Source organism: Lissotriton helveticus, chromosome 1_1 (assembly GCF_964261635.1).
Source record: "Lissotriton helveticus chromosome 1_1, aLisHel1.1, whole genome shotgun sequence".
Taxonomy (NCBI): Eukaryota; Metazoa; Chordata; class Amphibia; order Caudata; family Salamandridae; genus Lissotriton; species Lissotriton helveticus.
The window spans coordinates 1,743,185,886-1,743,208,078 of record NC_136057.1 but is presented as its reverse complement, the minus strand read 5'-3'; positions in this window follow the sequence as shown (position 1 = coordinate 1,743,208,078).

The following is a 22,193-nucleotide window of genomic DNA, read 5'->3' as shown; positions in this document are numbered from 1 at the left end:
CTCTGTGCAACCATCTACGGTGTCTTCGGAGATCCTCGAGGTTTGTGGAGGATTTTAGGGCTTGACAGCCGAACTGGATCAGTGCATCGAGTCAGGGGCGGCATCTTCTCCGAAGCATTTGCTTGGTGCCAACCGGAGCCCAAAGGCAGTGGAGTCCTCAAAGGCTGTGCAGTAATTTGATGGCTTGATGCCCGATCCGTTGGGGGCCTCAACATGAGGCATCCTAGGGTAGGGGCTTGGTCTACGTTTTGATGCACACCACACTTATAGCCCTTGGGTAAGTCTTTGTTCGAAAGCTGGAGATGGCTGAGGTGAGGAAAACCTCTTGTTGGTTCTTGTCCCTCCTAGTCTGATTTGGAGGAAAGAACCACCTTTAGATTGGGTAATAGTTGATGGGTGGGATGCCCAAAGTACTGGCTTCCTCACCTTCCTCAACATAGAGTGGGGTCTGTTCACCCAAGAGGTACTAACTGTTTCCTTCTGTGGTAGCTGCTTGTTTAAGAGATGCTCTTATTTTCCCAATTGCTACTTCGGATAAGGATGCCTCTTCAGATGCCAATGAAGGCGCCATGTTTGTCAGCAAGTAATTTACTTTCGGGGTCTGTGGGAACTCATCCTTAAAGCCCTCCAAAAGGTACCTCTGTGATAAAAGAAGGAAAACATGTCAATACCCTTCCATTCTTTTGTGATTATATTCTTTATCACATCATGGATAGGCAAATTATCAAATTTTGTAGAGGTATATTGTGAATGAAAATCTTTCTCTTCTTGCTGAAGTTGGCATTGGAAATTAAGAATTTCCTGGTATGCTTTAGGAGCTCTTGGAACCGTTTGGTATGCATATAGTTTCCCTCTCCATGTCTGAGAGCGATGAGGGCTTATTCTAGGAAAGTAGAGAAGTAAGAGAGACTATTGTCTTCATGTCTGAAGATTGAGGAAGGGGCAGTCTGGAGGCAGGGCCACATTATGAGTTAGGAATGGGATGAGGAGAACAGTGGAAGTATGAGGCGCCAATAGATTGAAAGTCGTGATAATTACTAAGGAAAATGGACGATTCTTGAGAGTCTCTAAGTACCTCTCTCAGTGTCACCCACCTTCATTAAATGGCACAAACGCCCGATCTGCTGAGGCAGGGAGTGCCGATGCCATTGACAATATACAGTGAGATTTCGAATCCTTTTATTTTTTTTATTAACATAGCAATGAAAAAAAGACATTTAAGAAGGAGACCCCTCATATAAAGCCATTTTAAAAATAGAGGGGTTTATTTACAAGGCCCTTGCAACACTTTTGCGTCATTTTTAACATGGGGAAAGTGACGCAAAAGTGGCGCAAGGGGCTTGTAAATCTGACCCGAGTCTTCGCCTGAATCGCATCTGTTGGCATGTTTGTGACGCCGAAAATCACGGCACGCTTTTGCTCAAGGGCACAGAATGACGTCACCACCACTGATGGAAACATTTTCAGGCCAATAAGGGAGATTCCAAGTGAGCGAGGGAGACTTCCCTCAAGGGAAAGAGGCTGGTGGTACACGAGAGACTCGCTGAGTGAGGGAGACTCGTGGTAGAGTGGGGGAGGCTCCCTGCTACACGTGATGGTTCTCCTCACCCCACTCGGCACTGCCCTGAGCCAGGCCAGGGAGTATACACATGGACGCAGGGCTACGTAGGGACGTTGACGCATCCTTGGTTACCCAGGCGACCTCATCCGTGTTCCCAGGCGGCCTCAGCCTCGTTTCACCTCGGCGGGCGTCAGCGCGCGGCAGGTGAGCGCTTCCTCACGTGGGAAACGGTATTGGCAGGTTACGGTAACGCCTCACCTGGAGTGCCCTGGAGGTCACAGCGGGAGACGGCTGAGGAGGCAGTCAAGCTGCCGGTTTCATGGTAACGGTCTAGGCCTGAGCAGCGGGGCTGGGACCCCTACTCTAGGGTTTGAGGCAGCACTAGCCCGTGAGCAGTAGAGCCGCGGCCTTTGCTCTGCTTGCAGGCCCCAGCACTGCTGTAGGAACCAGCTGTCAACATGGGGCACCCTGACCTATGCAAGGGTCACGGCAGGACGCCTTGCTGTAGTTGTATCCGTTCTCAAGTTTCCCAAGGCCTATGCTCGCATAAGTCATCTAGTCCAGTGATATGCTCCCCGTTTATGCAACGTGTAGTGTTTTTATCAATTTATAAAATCGAGATTACAGGTCGCAGAATAAACTGGCTGTTGAGCTGCTCACATAAAGACCCTGGACTCTTGGAAAAAACTGTTGGTCTCATTGACGCCACTAGTGTGAAGCTAGGGTGGGTGTCCCTCCTCAATCTGCAGACGCCAGTACCCCTAACTACTAGTCAAACGCTGGGCTACTACAGCCGTAGACTTCGAGAGAAGCACTCGGCCTCTGCTGTCCTCAGATTCCCTCTTTGGAACAGCGCCCTGAGAGGTTGTACCAGATCCGGTTCTTGTGAAAGCTGTACAGGTTTGTCGAGTGATGAGGTGAACATCAAAATAAAAATAAACACTTCAAGAGACAACAAGCCAGCACTAAATCCCAGCACGGGACTAGTCGCTCACGTGTTACCCACAACGGGGAAGTGATAATGAATTTAGAAAGTATCTATTCCTGAGCTCTTGAAAGCACTCGTTAACATATGTAGAAGTCTGACACAGGTTACGACACCGCGACGATTAAATCTCAGGTCACACAATAATCTGGGAGAGTTACGAGATTAACAAATACACCGTGTTAAATAAATGACGCAGTTACAGCATATTGTGTCATAGCCATCAATAGGAAGGTGCAATGATGTTTGGCGTTCCAGGTAAAATGTTAATTTGCTGCCCGAGCACAGCCCATTTATGAAAAAACAAATAGGCATATTTACCGCCGGTATGTCAATTTTTCCCATATTAAAAGTGACGCACCGTCACCCCAAGGGGCTTGTAAATAAGCCCCAAGTAATTTGGAGCGGTAATTGCAAACACAACAGTGATGGACAGAATGTGGATCAATGTCACACATTCACCCCAGTCCAAAGATCTGGGCCCAAATCCATCGTTTTTCCACTCCACACCACCCTGGGTTAGACAATGGCGATATGCAAATCAGCGCTGACCCTGTGCCCCATGGGAACAGTCCAGTCCGAACTACAAAAGCCATGTCCTTCCCAGAACGGAAACAAGCATCCGAGGACCGGCCCGGTTTCGAGGTAACACCTCTCATCAGCCCGGCTAGCTTGATTCCAGTGGTGTGGAGTGCCTGGGACTCACGTCTGAGCATCCCCAGTACACTTAGAGCGGTAATTGCAAACACAACAGTGATGGACAGAATGTGGATCAATGTCACACATTCACCCCAGTCCAAAGATCTGGGCCCAAATCCATCGTTTTTCCACTCCACACCACCCTGGGTTAGACAATGGCGATATGCAAATCAGCGCTGACCCTGTGCCCCATGGGAACAGTCCAGTCCGAACTACAAAAGCCATGTCCTTCCCAGAACGGAAACAAGCATCCGAGGACCGGACCGGTTTCGAGGTAACACCTCTCATCAGCCCGGCTAGCTTGATTCCAGTGGTGTGGAGTGCCTGGGACTCACGTCTGAGCATCCCCAGTACACTTAGAGCGGTAATTGCAAACACAACAGTGATGGACAGAATGTGGATCAATGTCACACATTCACCCCAGTCCAAAGATCTGGGCCCAAATCCATCGTTTTTCCACTCCACACCACCCTGGGTTAGACAATGGCGATATGCAAATCAGCGCTGACCCTGTGCCCCATGGGAACAGTCCAGTCCGAACTACAAAAGCCATGTCCTTCCCAGAACGGAAACAAGCATCCGAGGACCGGCCCGGTTTCGAGGTAACACCTCTCATCAGCCCGGCTAGCTTGATTCCAGTGGTGTGGAGTGCCTGGGACTCACGTCTGAGCATCCCCAGTACACTTAGAGCGGTAATTGCAAACACAACAGTGATGGACAGAATGTGGATCAATGTCACACATTCACCCCAGTCCAAAGATCTGGGCCCAAATCCATCGTTTTTCCACTCCACACCACCCTGGGTTAGACAATGGCGATATGCAAATCAGCGCTGACCCTGTGCCCCATGGGAACAGTCCAGTCCGAACTACAAAAGCCATGTCCTTCCCAGAACGGAAACAAGCATCCGAGGACCGGCCCGGTTTCGAGGTAACACCTCTCATCAGCCCGGCTAGCTTGATTCCAGTGGTGTGGAGTGCCTGGGACTCACGTCTGAGCATCCCCAGTACACTTAGAGCGGTAATTGCAAACACAACAGTGATGGGCAGAATGTGGATCAATGTCTCACATTCACCCCAGTCCAAAGATCTGGGCCCAAATCCATCGTTTTTCCACTCCACACCACCCTGGGTTAGACAATGGCGATATGCAAATCAGCGCTGACCCTGTGCCCCATGGGAACAGTCCAGTCCGAACTACAAAAGCCATGTCCTTCCCAGAACGGAAACAAGCATCCGAGGACCGGCCCGGTTTCGAGGTAACACCTCTCATCAGCCCGGCTAGCTTGATTCCAGTGGTGTGGAGTGCCTGGGACTCACGTCTGAGCATCCCCAGTACACTTAGAGCGGTAATTGCAAACACAACAGTGATGGACAGAATGTGGATCAATGTCACACATTCACCCCAGTCCAAAGATCTGGGCCCAAATCCATTGTTTTTCCACTCCACACCACCCTGGGTTAGACAATGGCGATATGCAAATCAGCGCTGACCCTGTGCCCCTTGGGAACAGTCCAGTCCGAACTACAAAAGCCATGTCCTTCCCAGAACGGAAACAAGCATCCGAGGACCGGCCCGGTTTCGAGGTAACACCTCTCATCAGCCCGGCTAGCTTGATTCCAGTGGTGTGGAGTGCCTGGGACTCACGTCTGAGCATCCCCAGTACACTTAGAGCGGTAATTGCAAACACAACAGTGATGGACAGAATGTGGATCAATGTCACACATTCACCCCAGTCCAAAGATCTGGGCCCAAATCCATCGTTTTTCCACTCCACACCACCCTGGGTTAGACAATGGCGATATGCAAATCAGCGCTGACCCTGTGCCCCATGGGAACAGTCCAGTCCGAACTACAAAAGCCATGTCCTTCCCAGAACGGAAACAAGCATCCGAGGACCGGCCCGGTTTCGAGGTAACACCTCTCATCAGCCCGGCTAGCTTGATTCCAGTGGTGTGGAGTGCCTGGGACTCACGTCTGAGCATCCCCAGTACACTTAGAGCGGTAAGTGCAAACACAACAGTGATGGACAGAATGTGGATCAATGTCACACATTCACCCCAGTCCAAAGATCTGGGCCCAAATCCATCGTTTTTCCACTCCACACCACCCTGGGTTAGACAATGGCGATATGCAAATCAGCGCTGACCCTGTGCCCCATGGGAACAGTCCAGTCCGAACTACAAAAGCCATGTCCTTCCCAGAACGGAAACAAGCATCCGAGGACCGGCCCGGTTTCGAGGTAACACCTCTCATCAGCCCGGCTAGCTTGATTCCAGTGGTGTGGAGTGCCTGGGACTCACGTCTGAGCATCCCCAGTACACTTAGAGCGGTAATTGCAAACACAACGGTGATGGACAGAATGTGGATCAATGTCACACATTCACCCCAGTCCAAAGATCTGGGCCCAAATCCATCGTTTTTCCACTCCACACCACCCTGGGTTAGACAATGGCAATATGCAAATCAGCGCTGCCCCTGTGCCCCATGGGAACAGTCCAGTCCGAACTACAAAAGCCATGTCCTTCCCAGAACGGAAACAAGCATCCGAGGACCGGCCCGGTTTCGAGGTAACACCTCTCATCAGCCCAGCTAGCTTGATTCCAGTGGTGTGGAGTGCCTGGGACTCACGTCTGAGCATCCCCAGTACACTTAGAGCGGTAAGTGCAAACACAACAGTGATGGACAGAATGTGGATCAATGTCACACATTCACCCCAGTCCAAAGATCTGGGCCCAAATCCATCGTTTTTCCACTCCACACCACCCTGGGTTAGACAATGGCGATATGCAAATCAGCGCTGACCCTGTGCCCCATGGGAACAGTCCAGTCCGAACTACAAAAGCCATGTCCTTCCCAGAACGGAAACAAGCATCCGAGGACCGGCCCGGTTTCGAGGTAACACCTCTCATCAGCCCGGCTAGCTTGATTCCAGTGGTGTGGAGGGCCTGGGACTCACGTCTGAGCATCCCCAGTACACTTAGAGCGGTAATTGACCCTGTTCAGCGCTGACCCTGTTCCCATGGGGCACAGGGTCAGCGCTGATTTGCATATCGCCATTGTCTAACCCAGGGTGGTGTGGAGTGGAAAAACGATGGATTTGGGCCCAGATCTTTGGACTGGGGTGAATGTGTGACATTGATCCACATTCTGTCCATCACTGTTGTGTTTGCAATTACCGCTCTAAGTGTACTGGGGATGCTCAGACGTGAGTCCCAGGCACTCCACACCACTGGAATCAAGCTAGCCGGGCTGATGAGAGGTGTTACCTCGAAACCGGGCCGGTCCTCGGATGCTTGTTTCCGTTCTGGGAAGGACATGGCTTTTGTAGTTCGGACTGGACTGTTCCCATGGGGCACAGGGTCAGCGCTGATTTGCATATCGCCATTGTCTAACCCAGGGTGGTGTGGAGTGGAAAAACGATGGATTTGGGCCCAGATCTTTGGACTGGGGTGAATGTGTGACATTGATCCACATTCTGTCCATCACTGTTGTGTTTGCAATTACCGCTCTAAGTGTACTGGGGATGCTCAGACGTGAGTCCCAGGCACTCCACACCACTGGAATCAAGCTAGCCGGGCTGATGAGAGGTGTTACCTCGAAACCGGGCCGGTCCTCGGATGCTTGTTTCCGTTCTGGGAAGGACATGGCTTTTGTAGTTCGGACTGGACTGTTCCCATGGGGCACAGGGTCAGCGCTGATTTGCATATCGCCATTGTCTAACCCAGGGTGGTGTGGAGTGGAAAAACAATGGATTTGGGCCCAGATCTTTGGACTGGGGTGAATGTGTGACATTGATCCACATTCTGTCCATCACTGTTGTGTTTGCAATTACCGCTCTAAGTGTACTGGGGATGCTCAGACGTGAGTCCCAGGCACTCCACACCACTGGAATCAAGCTAGCCGGGCTGATGAGAGGTGTTACCTCGAAACCGGGCCGGTCCTCGGATGCTTGTTTCCGTTCTGGGAAGGACATGGCTTTTGTAGTTCGGACTGGACTGTTCCCATGGGGCACAGGGTCAGTGCTGATTTGCATATCGCCATTGTCTAACCCAGGGTGGTGTGGAGTGGAAAAACAATGGATTTGGGCCCAGATCTTTGGACTGGGGTGAATGTGTGACATTGATCCACATTCTGTCCATCACTGTTGTGTTTGCAATTACCGCTCCAAGTAATTTGGAGGCGCTTAATGGTTGTTCCCTAAGGGTTACTTTGTTTTATGAAAGCACGGTCCCCGGCCATCACGGGTAAATACCTCAAATCTAGAAAGTACCCAAAACAAAATCATGCTTTGTTTTAGAAGTGCCTACGAGCGGAAGAGGTACATCTTGTCTAAAAAATGCTCTTCAGAAAAAACACGGGCCCTTCATAATACATTTTGTGGGAATGTCAGGGGCGAACGCAGGCCTTGCAGAGCAAGGGGTAGGAACCCTCTAGGGGGCACCGCACCCTTCAAGGGCATATTCAGCCCAAGGCCAATGGATATCTGTGAGATATGGGAAACTCGGGGGGGGGGGGACCTTCTCATCACATTCTACATGGGGGGGGGGGGCGTCATTTTGCGTTACACCACTGGGGGATTTTATACCTTGAACGCGGCCTCTGCAAAGTTTGCTAACTAGCCCTCTAAATATTCCATCCAGTCCCTCAAACCTTGCTCGATGCTCAGACCAGAACTAATTCAAATTCACTTTATTTCAGTTACAAAAGTAGCCATAAAAGCACATAAAATCCCATCATAAGTATACACATAACAATCAATTGCATTACAATTAGAACAAACATCAGCATGTGCACGTCACTGTTAAAAACAGACCGCAAACAGTGCCATAAATGCCATAATCATAACTGTCAGGGTTGATTCAGTCCTCAATAAGGCATTCCTTCTTCCATATGAGGCACAAGCCAATAACGTACAGGTATCCTTCTATCGTCCATATCAGGTAGTGGCAAATAAAGTGCAAATATTAAATTAGATAAAAACTCACAAGGCCTAAAGTGCATTGGCAATGACTATAAAAATTAAAAAGAGAGATACAAACCATATGGTCGGTTCAACATCTTTTCATAAATTATCCACAGTCACAGCAAGTCCCTAAAAGAGTTAGATATTACGACCCATCCGAAAGGTACTATCCCATTAAAACATCAATGATTTCCTTCTACTAATGGCACATTTTAAAAAGGAGCAAATGTTAATGTAGCTAAATGGGTAATCGAGTTGCTGCAAAAAAACCATAGCTAAACCAGAGTTTCTGATTCCCTGCACAGCTAATAATTGGGATTAGAAACCTTTTGGTAAAATCAAGATAAACTTGACTATAGAAGGTGAAATGCAGCAGGCTCTGTGGAGAGGATTCATGGCATGGACATATCAAAACTTTAGATGACTCAAGTTGGCCGAGGAGGAAGCCTAGGCGCCATCTCATGTACCCTACCCTAAACAAAGTTTATAATCTGTTCCAGGAACTATCAAGCTATTCAAAATAAGGATCCAGGGTTAGTGAGCTGTGCAGTTCCACATACTCCATAACAGTCGGTTTATTGAGTTCATGTTCCTCCCTGAGGACTCTCATCCTTAACTTAAATGAAGATTTCACCCAAGGTAGGTCAGCTTTAGATATAATGTTTAGGATAGAAAAGAGAGTCCGCCTTCCCAACTCCGTCAGTTCAGATTTAAGGACTGATTTAGAGTTTGGCGGATGGGTTACTCCATAACAAACATGACGGACATCCCGTCCGCCACTTTCCAAGTACCATAGCATATAATGGACTTGTAATATGGCGGATAGAATATCCGTCACGTTTTTGACGGAGTAACCTGATCCATCAAACTCTAAATCAGGCCGTTAATATAAGTGTACCAGGGAGAGATTGATAGCCATGACTTTGAAAGTTGCATAATCGCCCACAGTACTTAACTGGCTTCAATTGACGCATAAATGGGCACTAGCTGAACTGGACTCCATGGTGTCTGTTCAGTTCCAACAGGTTGGCAAAGGTGTGGCCACTCTTTGGGATCAATCAAATTAAGCACTCTTCTTGGGACAAGAAGAGTGTCTCCCTGATGCACTCAGAAGAATGTTCTGATCTTTATTCCATAGGTGAGACAAACTTTTATCTTGAGACTCTGAATGTAGTCAATCTCTTTATTCTTGATTTTCAGTAAATCTTTAAATATACATGCGTTCCTTTATTATTCCAACATAATAACAGTTATGATAAACCCACCAATTCCTAATGCCCTATGCATTTCGGGCACAGATGCCCTTCTTCAGGGGTTATATATTGACTGTCATAGTCCAATATAATGTTTGGGCAATGGTAGTGGCGGCTCGTGGAACTCTGCAATCGCGCGGTACTCCAAAATGTGTTCCAGAAGCCACCACTACCATTGCAAGAGCATTATATTGCACTATGACAGTAAAAATCGAGAACTGAATATTCTTCTAAGTGCATCAGGGAGACACTCTTCTTGTCCCAAGGAGAGTGCTTAATTCGATTGCTCACTAATTTCCTCATACTCAGGAGGATCAACCCAATTGCACCACCTACCGTTGTACATTTTTCACTTGCATTATCAAACGGGAGTGTGATCTTCTGTTCCCCAATTCATAGCCAGTTCACTCGTTTGGATACCTGTGTCCTCAAATTGTTTGATAAAGTAAATCCACCTGCCCCTTAATTAGTTTCCTCACATGGGATGTCCTTGTCAATGGCCTGACTACTCGGTCATGATAGACCTACTAAGGTACTGTGGGACCACCAGAATTTGAAATTACACCTACAGAGCTCTCATAATTTATTCTCATGACTCCATCCCCCTTTTCGCTCCATGCGGGTCATAGATATTGCATTATATGTTCCCTTTCCATACCTGCCCTTCCTCCACACTCCACTGGGAGGGGGCCTCCAGCCAGAAGTTTCTATAAATGTTCGCATGGTTTTTGTATTTTTAACACATTGATGATGGTTCTTTGGATGACTGTACGCAAAACTCTGTGGGACATTGTGAACTGACTTTTCAGCTGGGTTATGTTGGGTTATGTTGTCCTATACCTCACTTCTCCATATCGATTGCCAACAATACAGTTCTAACTGTTATTTCTCGTATTGTTCTGATATCACACCTGGGGATATACGTTTTACAGTCCAATTTCTTTGCTATGTCTATGTTTTAAAAATGCCAATAAAGATATAAAAAAAATGTAATTGAACCTAAGGATTTCAGGCCTCTCTCGCACAAAAGACAGTCATTAATGGTCTTCCTATTTAACGAGGCATGTGGGTTTTTCCAAATCAAGCACAATCCTGTTCTGAATCGTAAATAATCTCATAGCCTGCATCTCAATGGACATATTGGCTGCAATATCAGCCTCCGTATTCACTACCTTTTCCATTACCCTTGAGAGGCGCCTAATAGCTCTGCTGTTAAAGATAGGACCCCAGAATGGCAGTAAACCCTTAGAAAAATCCGTAAATTGCTGCACAGAGGTGTCAGTCTGATCAACATCCTCAACCTGGAGTGCCCTCCTTTTACGCTGTCCAGGCATGATGGCAAACCTCCGATGAGTCTTATGGTAATCTGAAGATGCCACATAAACAGGGGGAAGTAAATAGGCTAGGTAACAGACCCCACCCCAACCCTCAGGCAACCACAAGTATCCATTACCCCCGCATACAAAATAAATATTCGGAGGAGTAAATAATGAAGGACTAAGGGGCAGGCGAATTGAAGCAGTCACATTGCTGGAGCTGTCCCCCACCTTAATGGGACCGCTCCCCAAGATACAGAAATAAGGTGAAGGCCTAACAACCGCCAGGGGTACCAGGGAATGACCACTACTATTTGTCGCAGGAGGATGTCTATAGGCCAAGGAAGAGTTCAACTGTGGAAAACTTTCCCTCACTTTGTCAGTGTCGTTGGGTGTCACAAATCGTTCTACCCTTTTTGAGCATGTCTCTAAAAATGTCTGATCAAAACGTCCGTCAGTAAACAACCGTCCAAGGGATGAAGTGGGCATAGGGCGTACTCGCATCGTCAACGTTGACCCAGTGCCAGGTAGTCGGGGATTCAGAAAATCAGGCTACTGAAAGAATTTCACCATACCAATCAAAGTGTACCAGCCTACACAACTATTCACAGGTGTTAAGGGAAGTGCCAGCAATCTATCCTTCTTGTATGCAGTAGAAGGGAGCAACCCACAGACCCAACAATCTGTCACATTATACACAGCATGAGCATGGTGTAGAGTCTTGATGAAGACATTATCTCGGTAGCCCTTACGCATACACTGTTCCCATAATCAACAGTAATCATATTATGCTCCGGCAAGGCTGTAGGCGTGGGGACGAACTTATGAACAGGGTAAGCTTCATCCAGGCAAAACAGTATCCCAAGAATTATTAAAAATATAATGATGAATATCACAATAACCACTATTTTCCCTTTTCGGGGCAGAGCACGCCATGGTGAATCTGGCTCTGGTCTACGGGGAGCTGCAAAAGGTTGCTCCTCCTCTGGAATAGGACGGACAAAGGGATACATATCACCTAGCTAAGAGTCCAAAACTAGACTAGAACAATACTGAAAATGTTCCAGGCACTCCAAAACCTGCCAGAGGGGTTCTTCACCCTCAAAAGGGATCTTCTCCCTGTGTCCGTTAAAGCCTCACAGGCAGGCTTCTATTGTTCAATCCCTAATCCCTCGACGGAGTCGCACAACTGCAGCAACTCAGGAGCACCGAACCTCGGCCCAGACACGATCCTAGTGTTCCATTTAACAATGTCTCGAAAGTGCACCAGGGCTCTTACCAGCAGTCCATCCTTATCACTAAACTATCCTCCTCAGCATTGTCCACACCTATTCCCTATCTCAGCCCTTCTTCCAGTGCTCAATTTTTTCTTCTCCCTTTTCTGGACCGCAGATTATAACGGGTGCTCCCTCGCACTTCAGGATCTGTGAACAGAATGGGGAGGTCAACAGCAGAGGATGTATCCGTCAATTGTTGCTCACTGCGATCAGAAGAGGCCTCAACACTATCGATCAGAGCCGGTCTCTTCTCTTTTTCGTGTGGCCCCTCACCCCTCAATGAAGCATCCGAGAAGGGGACGTATCGAGGGATTGATTCGCACTCGGGATCAGCAACGCCACCTTTCACCCATTCGTCATACTGAGGTACTGGGTTTTTCAGAACCGGTACCGAACCGGTAACCCAGTGGTGTCAGGGTACACACCCAAAGACCTCGAGTACTTTCCTGATTTAGACCACAGAAACTCAGAGTCTTCTAGGTGAAGTCAAGGATCGATTTTATTGGCTGCAACCAAGGTAACAGGCGTCCTAGAAGTACAACAGCACGGGATGTATATTCTCAGGAGACTGCTCAATCTTACAAAGCCAGGCTTCTCTTTTTATACAAAATATTGTGCTTTAGGCAAACATTCTTCAAATTTTAGTATACCATTCACATGTTCCCATTACAAAGAAAAAGCAGAGTCATGATGACAAGCCCACATTTAGTTTGTCCAGCCCACAACAAATTACCCGGCAAGGCCCAGCATTTTCATCAGATACCGGTGGACCCCCAATAAATACGGGCACCTCCCCATCACAAAGCAAGTGAGAGAGAAAAGAGCAGGGACAGGTGTGAGCAAGATTCGGCGGGGTGTGTGTGCGATGAAAAGGGTTTATGGCCTGTTGTGCCTTGATGCTATCTTGTTCGGCCACTGGGAGAGGAACTGACCAAACAGGTTCGGCCTGAGGCAAAGGTTTCAGCTTGCCCAGGTCAGAGAAAAGTCAATCAAGGTGTGCGTGTCCTTTGATATCGAATTTAGCTGTATTATAAGTCTATGTCAGGGCAACCCACAAAATGGCTGCCGTACACAAAATGGAAGCCAAGGGTTCAAGACGAAAATGACGATTTCGAAGTGAAATCGTCACTCGAATATGACGAAAATCCTTGTACATAGTGTACTAGCCATTTTCGGTCTTTTGATATAAAAATCGTCATGCTACGACGAAGTTTTATTCACGAGTCCAGAATTTTCAGAACTACAAACCCTCCTTTTGCCCTTACATAGGCAATTTAACCTAATCTCATGCTAATCTGAGTCCAGGTCTATATTCCTAAAGTCATTGAGATGTTGCTGTAACATCATTCTAGTACTTAGCTCGTCTCTTGATACAGGTTTCCTTACACATGATGTAGCACAGAGGCCACATATTGCAGGAGCACACTGCACGCACAGACAGAACAGGAAAAGAATGGCTAAGACCATCCCAATGACCATCAGAATTTTCCATCCCCAGGCGGATATCAGTTCCCAGAACCATCCCATTAATGACCAATCTCCTTTATCCACATGAATAGATTTGGAAATCTTATGCAGTTTAGAGATGGCCTGGTACACTGTTGGAGCGTTATCTGGAATGAAAACACAGCAACTCGATTGGATCAATCTACATACCCCACCTCGGTCTGCAAGTATGACATCTAATGCGACCCTGTTCTGAAGGGTCATAAGACGATCTGACTGGAGTTCAGCAGTCAAGTTACTAAGGGCACCAGCAGTTTCAATTACGGTGGACTCAACCACCCTTGTCAATTGCCTTATGTTCCTGCTGTTAACCATGGGTCCCCAGAACGGCAGAAAACCCTTTACGAAGTCCCCAAATTCTTGTCCTGCAGTGTCTTCTTCGCTGAAGACACCTCTAACTATCCTTGTCTTGTGGTAATCTGCCGCCGCTGTGTAGGTGGGAGGCAGCAGGAACGAAACAAAACATGTGCCCGAAAAGTCAGGGGGCAACCATGTATAGGCTCTATCATGGCAGATGAAATAGGTACCCTTAGCTGCTAAAAACGAACGGGAAGTCTGGGCTGCAAAAACATATGTTTTAGTGCAGATACTCTTCCCTAACTGAGCTCTAGGATTCTTGCCATTACCTTGCAGACACAGGTGACCCTGATGGGGTACAATCCAAATCTGGGAAGATCTCTTAGCTTGCTGTTTCTCACTCAGAGTAGCTCCATATCCGGTCACATTCCATCCTACGTATACTAGTGTCTCATCTCTCGGGATAGTCTCATAAGAAATGTCTTCCTTTATCATATCTACTATACCCTTAACTAGAGCACTATTCTTAGGATTGTCTGTTACAGAACGTAGGGGGTAGACTTCATGTGCATAGATGAACATTGTTCTGTATGCCCACACAGAACCATTGTGGCTGAAAGGCAGGACCAGATAAGGGATACCTTTATCCGTTGTGTGAGGCATAAGACCACACACCCAACTGTTAGTTGTGTTCATTACTAGTTGGTGTTGGCGCAAAAGCTGAACAAAGGAGTTATTAATAAACTCTAATCTCCTAGCGGATTCGTGTTCAGGAAGGGGTTGAAAAGAGTGTGGGGAAACAGTAGAAGGAGGAGGTATAGGCGATGTAGTGGGTGCAAATGTTACTCGAAAAGAGACTAACACATAACTTATTAAAAATATCATCACACTGAATAACATGAAAATGCACAAAATCAAAAAGCTTTTCTTTGTCATTATTTTACGTATTCGGTTTTTAAAGTTCACAGTTTTGGCAGATCTCTCCATCTCGAAAAACTCCATCCTCTCTAAAGTGCTGCCCGCGATGGGAGGTTGTTTCTGCTAAGGAATGCTTCTGTCAGTCTAGGGCAACTCCCTTGGACCAACCAGAACTGTCGACCTAACGTCGTCAGCTGCACCCCAAAGACTTTGGGCAATCGCGGCCCTAGCAGCGGAACCCGGATGGTGGTTCGAAAAACAAAAATAAGCAAGTTTCTCAGATGGGAGAGCTGCACTTTTCAAAAATAGTAGGGAAAAAAGAATTTATTTGTCCATAGGTCTCGGCCTCAAATTATAGCGCTTTTTCCCAGGTACTGTCTGGTCCTGAAACAGGAGTTCAGGCTCTGTAGTGTCCAATCGAATTGACGGTGATACAGCTGGTTGCAAAATTGTATCACTCTCTTGTTCAGTAAGTGTTCCTTTTACACGTGCATCACTGAAAGGCAGAAAACGTGGCACGGTTTCAGTCTCTGAGTCGGCAACACCCTCCTGGACCCACCGGTCATATGGCAGAGGCAGAGGGATCCGCTTGCAGTGGATCCCGTGGATCCAGTATTTCTTCCCCTCCACTCGAACAGCTGATCTTGTGGAAAGAAGAACGAGGTGCGGTCCGGTCCACCTTGGCTGGTCGTTCTTGGTTCGCTGGAAATTCTTCATGAGAATCCAAGATCCAGGGTAGATCTGATGACCTGGAGTTTCAGAGACCGGAGGCAGGGTGTCATGGACCTGTTGGTGTAAAACACGCAATTTAGCCGTTAATTCGTACAAATAATCAAGCAAAACAGGGTGTTCTATTTCGCTGAACTTAGTGGGCCTTGGCACTCCCCATATGTTGGCCGGGCGGCATAAGACAATTTCATAGGGACTAAGTTTCACTCGCGAATGCACAGTCATTCTGGTGGATAGGAGTGCTAAGGGTAGAGCATCAGGCCATTTAAGACCAGTGCTCGCTTGAATTTTGGCTAGTTTTAACTTAAGCGTGCCATTATAACATTCTACTAGTCCAGCTGATTGGGGGTGATTTGCAGCGTGGAACTTTTGCTGAATGCCTAGCCCTTCTCATACTTTCTTCATCACACGACCCACAAATTCACTCCCATTGTCACTCCAGACCATTCTAGGCATTCCGAATCTGGGGAAGAACTCTTTCACAAGGGCTTTAGCTGTGGATAAGGCAGTGTTGTCTTTTAGGGGATATGCTTCTACCCATCTTGAGAAGGCACAAACAACAACGAGTATGTATTTTAAATTGTTGCACCTCTCCATGTGGATGAAATCTAGCTGCAAAACCTCAAACGGATACGTAGGAGGTGCAAAATGACCAGCTGAAGTTGGGGTTCCCCTACCAGGATTGTGTTTCAGACACACCATGCAATTCTTGACGACATTCTCTGCACACTTGGGAATTCCTGAATTTTGCCATACTGGAGCCAACAACTTGCAAATCCCTTTCACGCTGATATGAGCCATTCCATGAGCCATTGTAACCACTGCAAGCACATATGCATCGGGTAACAACCATCTCTGATGCTCTGACAATTCAATCCAACAAACATTTGCATCCATTCTACCCGTACTTTCTCTCCACATGCTCAATTCTTTCTCTGTAGCTTCAGCTTGAATCGACTTCACACTCTCTATCGTGTCTTCACACATTCCAACATCACCAACCCATCTTGCAGGGCCTGCAACATACATTCGGCTCATTACATTCCTTGCAGTTTCTTTCGCGATTTCGTCAGCAAATGCATTTCCACGACCAACATCATCAGTCACCTTCTTGTGAGCACTACATTTCACAATCGCCACTTGCAGAGGCAAGGTCAGTGATTCAAGAAGCTCATTCACCAACTGACCATGCTGAATCTTAGCTCCATGCGAAGTCAGGAACCCACGTTCTTTCCACAATCGTCCAAAACTATGAGCCACACCAAATGCATACTGACTATCGGTGTAGATGGTCACTTTCATTCCTTTTGACAACACACATGCTCTTGTAAGTGCAATCAATTCTGCTGCTTGAGCTGAATTATGTGGAATACGTGCAGCTTCAACAATTGTATGCAAAGTCGTGACAGCATATGCTGCAGTCGTGTCACCATTCGGAAGCTTGAAGCATGAACCATCCACCAATAAGGTACCATCACACTTTGCAAGAGGAGTGTCCCTAAGATCTATTCTCCCTTTCGTTTCTTCTTCTGTTCTAAGAAAACAATCATGCTGTTCTGAATCATCTAACTCCTCTACACTTGGCAACAACGTAGCTGGGTTAAGTGTGTTACATCTTTTTATGTGCACATGACTCGCTAACAATGTCAACTCGTAACCTGACAATCGAGCACTAGTTAAGTGCTGTGTCTTGGTTCTGTTTAACAACGTGTCCACTGCATGTGGAACCATCACCACTAACATGTTATTCATCACTAGACCAGCAGACTGTCGAATAGAAACAGCTGCTGCCGCTGTTGCTCTTAAACAACTCGGCAATGCTTTAGCTACCGGATCCAAAGTCGACGAAAAATATGCACATGGACGCTGCTTGTCTCCAAACAACTGAGTCAACACTGATAATGCACAACCCTCTTTCTCATGGACATACAATGTAAAGGGCTTACTGTAGTTGGGGGTACCTAACACAGGAGCCGAACATAATGCTGTGCGCAATTCAATAAAACTTTTCTGACACTCTTCAGACCAAGGAACGAGATTGGGTGTATCTTTACACGTTAATGCCACCAAAGGTTTGGCTAATAACGAAAAATTTGGTATCCATTGCCTGCAATATGAGGTAATGCCCAAGAAAGCACGTACTTCTCTCTGTGTTCTTGGCACACTCAATTTCGCTATTGCCTGAATTCTTTCTGGGGTCAGTTTCCTTCCCTCCTTCGATAAGAGATGACCTAAGTAGGTCACTTCTTGTCGACAATATTGCAATTTTGAGAGAGACACTTTGTGGTGCAAATCACACAAATGACGCAACAAAGACAATGTGGCTTCTTTACAGATTTCCTCAGTATCTGCAGCAACAAGCAAATCATCAACATACTGGATGAGGGTAGCACCATCAGGTAAAACAATCGTATCAAGCTGTGTTTTTAAAGCTTGACTATATATTGATGGACTTTCACAGTAGCCCTGGGGAGCGCGTTTAAAGCGGAAGCTGCGTCCTCCTAAACTGAAGCCAAAAATATCCCTGCTCTCCTCAGCAATCGGGATGCTGAAGAAAGCATTCTTCAAGTCAATCACCGAAAACCAGGTGGCAGAAGCTGGAATCATAGTCAATAGGGCAGTAATGTCAGGAACAACTGGAAATTGTGGCACAATTATTTTATTGACCTCTCTAAGATTGATCACGAATCTGTACACAGGTGGCTGAGAAGGGTCAGTTCGCGTCAAAACAGGCAGAACAGGACTATTGCAAACGTTGCCTCTTGTCTCTTCAATCACATCTTTTTCAATCAGATCATAAATGATCGCTAGCAAAGCTTTTTCACCTTCACTAGAAATTTTATATTGGGGAATGCGTGGCATTTTAACATTGGCTTTCAATGTTACAACATATGGTGGTATTTCCAAAAGGCCTACATCATTAGGACCAGTAGCCCAAAGAATATCAGGAAGAATTGACAATTCTGTTGGAAGTTTATCCCTTGACAAATACATTGGAGAAACCACTTTCTTACCTAAAGTAAGTTGTACTCCAGAAGGAGAACAGTACAAAGTCGCATACACTCTTTTCAGCAAATCTAATCCTAGCAAGTTTTCACCACAACCTGTTGTCAGAATAAGGGGTGCTTCGAATTCACAAGGTCCAACAGAAAGGGACAAAGGGTCAGAAATCGGATTTCTAACTGGGGCGCCAGAAAAACCTACAGAAACATTCATTTCGCCAGACAAAGGTGCGCCAGGGAGTTTGGAGTGCATAATAAAACTCTTTGTAGCACCAGTATCCAACAGAAAAGGCTCTGACACACCTGATGTAATCACCTCAACGTATGGTCCACTCTGATCTACTGGAACAGAAACAACTCCCTCTCTTTGTCTATGGCTGTCCTAGCAATCATTACCTTCCATATGCTCATCTTCTGCATAGTAATCATCAGCGTAATACTGAGCTGTCCTACCAGATGCGTTATTCTGCTGATCAAACCTATTCATCGAATTTTGAGGTGGAAGAGACTGTGTGTTCTGGGGGAAATTTCCACGTCCTCTACCTCTAGATGCTTGTTGAACACCTCGACCTCTTACACCAGAAGCACCATTTGCACGCTGTAATAAAATAGGACAACTATACTTGAAATGACCCTCTTCCTTACAATATGAACACTGATTGGGGCCTACAGGGACACGTGGTTGAGTATACTCGACTCTTTGCGAGTTCCTCTGATACTGTTGAGGCTGCTGATAGTTATTCTGATAGTTATTCTGACCACCATTATTCTGGCCACCACCACCACGTGGCGGATATGCTTGCTGTAACAGAACCTTCGTTTTCAACTCTTTAGTTTTCTTTTCTGCTCTATCATTCTCGTCTTTGTCTCGATTTTCATAGTACTGTACAGTAGCCAATATCTGTGCTGAAGAGGAAACTGCCCAAGAACTCTCTGAGTCTTTTAACTTTTTACACAACTCTGGAAGCAGATTGTGCACGAATTTATCGACGAACAGTCGCTGACCGCCTTCTGTGCTCATATCTTGACCACTGTGGTCGACAAAAGTCTCTTCAAACCTGGTGAAGAAATCTGAGACCGTTTCATCTTTCTTCTGCTTACATGCAGACAACTTATCCCAATTTACACGCATCGCAGGCATTATAGTTTTCATGTAATCAATGATCTTACCAGGAAGTTCTGTTACTAAAGGCTCGGGTTTAGCACCACCAACTTGTCGGGCATCTGCAGCAGTATTATTAGCCCATGTGTCACCTAACTCTTGATCATGATCTGCATGACAAATCTTTCCCCATAAAGGTTGGGGAACAACATTCCCAAACAACATGTCTATGTCAGCTAAATTCATAATGCAAGAACCTGCAGTCTGTGACAATTCCTTGTAATACCCTGTAGGATTCTTACGGGGATCAGGCAATGTCTGTTTAAGGGCCAAAACTTCAGCTCGCTTCCAAGGAACATGTACCCATACACGCTGAAAATGAGGCTGGACAGGTGGGATAGCATTTGCGTCCCCTTCCCTCCATTGTGGGGGAACTTCTCTCATGGGATACTGTCTTCCCTTCTTTTTACCAGAAGAATCAAATTCAAACAATGACTTAGAAACCCCTTCAGTCCTAAGCGACAACAACGTCGCAACTGCTTTCTTAACATCTGAACCCACAATTGTGCCTTTTCAAAACTCAAAACGTACATGGCTCAACTCGGGCGGATTAGAGTCCAAATCATTTTCCTCTAAATCTTCACATAGAAAAACACACATTTTCTCAAAAACGTATCTCTGCTTTGATGCTTCCCACTGGGTGAAGACATCCATAACACATTCTAAATCATATTTTTCCGGGTCAGCAACCCATTTATGTGCCAAATAATTCAATGTTTCTTTCTCCCTAGAATCAGGCTGTTGACTACGCAACTGTTTGCGCTCTGTGTCAGGAGTTACACTCGTTGCACCAAAGAGAGGATGCAAAAAACTAGCGACAATACTAGCCACTCTCTGACGAACAGAAGGAGAAGTCAATGAAAAGACAAGAGGGAAAGCAGGGTGAGACGAGGCAGATGCAGAGCCAGTGTCAGGAGAAGTACCAGGAGTGGGAGTCGATATAGTAGGCAAAGTTGCAGGAAGTAAAGGAGGAGCAGATGTAAAAGTAGGTGGCCCTTGAGGAGGCTGCACCGGAGGAGCAGGAGCCAGCTGAAGAGTAGCTGGTGGGTGCTGTAGAGGAGCAGGAGGCGAGGCAATGCAACCACGGGTTGCGCAGCTAAAGGTTGCGGAGGTGCTGTAGCATTTTGCGCATAGGGGGGTGGCGAATTTAACAAATGCGCCATTAACGGATCTTTTTCAAGCTCTTTTGCTGCATCTTGCTGAAGAGGCGGCAAAACTGGATAGCATTTATCTATTACCATTTTACGTTGCCTGTGCAACTGCTCACTCATCTGTTCTTCTTCATTATCTTTAAACTGCATAGCAGCTTGCATTATCGAAATTCCCCTTTCTCTCTTATTTTTCTTCGCTAATTTAATTTCCTTCTGTTTGGCTTCCTTACGCCATAGGCGGAAAGAGTCAAACATCGCCGGCCGGGCTTTCTTCTTAAAAAGTTTAACTTCGAGGTTATCTAAGATTTCTGTGTCAAAGCTACCATATTGGGGCCATTTTAAAACACCATCTTTTCTGGTGTATTTGATCCACACTTCATTATATGTGATGGGGCCTACTCCATGTTTCACATACAATTCATAAGTTGGAGTTCCAATCGGAGGAACCGGACACGAGTCCTCCAATCGGGAATCCCTATTATTACAACCAAGACAAAACAAATTTCCAAGTCTGCTAAGACCAGGCATCTTCACTCTCTAGTCTAGCTTCAAACTTCAAAGGATTATCGATTACGATATTCTCGTGAATACACGAGTCCTTTGGCTTTGGCACTTGCAAGCTCCAAACAAAGTGATCCCAAGGGGATACCCAAACTAAAACCAACTAAAGACTGGGAGACGCTCCACTTATACTTAACTGAGATATCGATGACGTCACCAGAAGACTCGTCTTATCGTTTCGCTCTACCAAACTTCAAGGGTCCAAATCAGGGCGATAACCAGGGCAGCAGTCTTTTGTAGCCGTCGGGAAGCGGGGAACCTCGCAGCAAAGACTTTCGGACCACGTCGACATGCAGGGGTCGATGAAGTGGTTGGCCTTCCTCCAGAATTTTCACACGAAGCTCCTCACGAACCTCTGGCTGGACCGGTACCGTTGGTATCGCCCCGCGTTGGGCGCCAACTGAGGTACTGGGTTTTTCAGAACCGGTACCGAACCGGTAACCCAGTGGTGTCAGGGTACACACCCAAAGACCTCGAGTACTTTCCTGATTTAGACCACAGAAACTCAGAGTCTTCTAGGTGAAGTCAAGGATCGATTTTATTGGCTGCAACCAAGGTAACAGGCGTCCTAGAAGTACAACAGCACGGGATGTATATTCTCAGGAGACTGCTCAATCTTACAAAGCCAGGCTTCTCTTTTTATACAAAATATTGTGCTTTAGGCAAACATTCTTCGAATTTTAGTATACCATTCACATGTTCCCATTACAAAGAAAAAGCAGAGTCATGATGACAAGCCCACATTTAGTTTGTCCAGCCCACAACAAATTACCCGGCAAGGCCCAGCATTTCCATCAGATACCGGTGGAC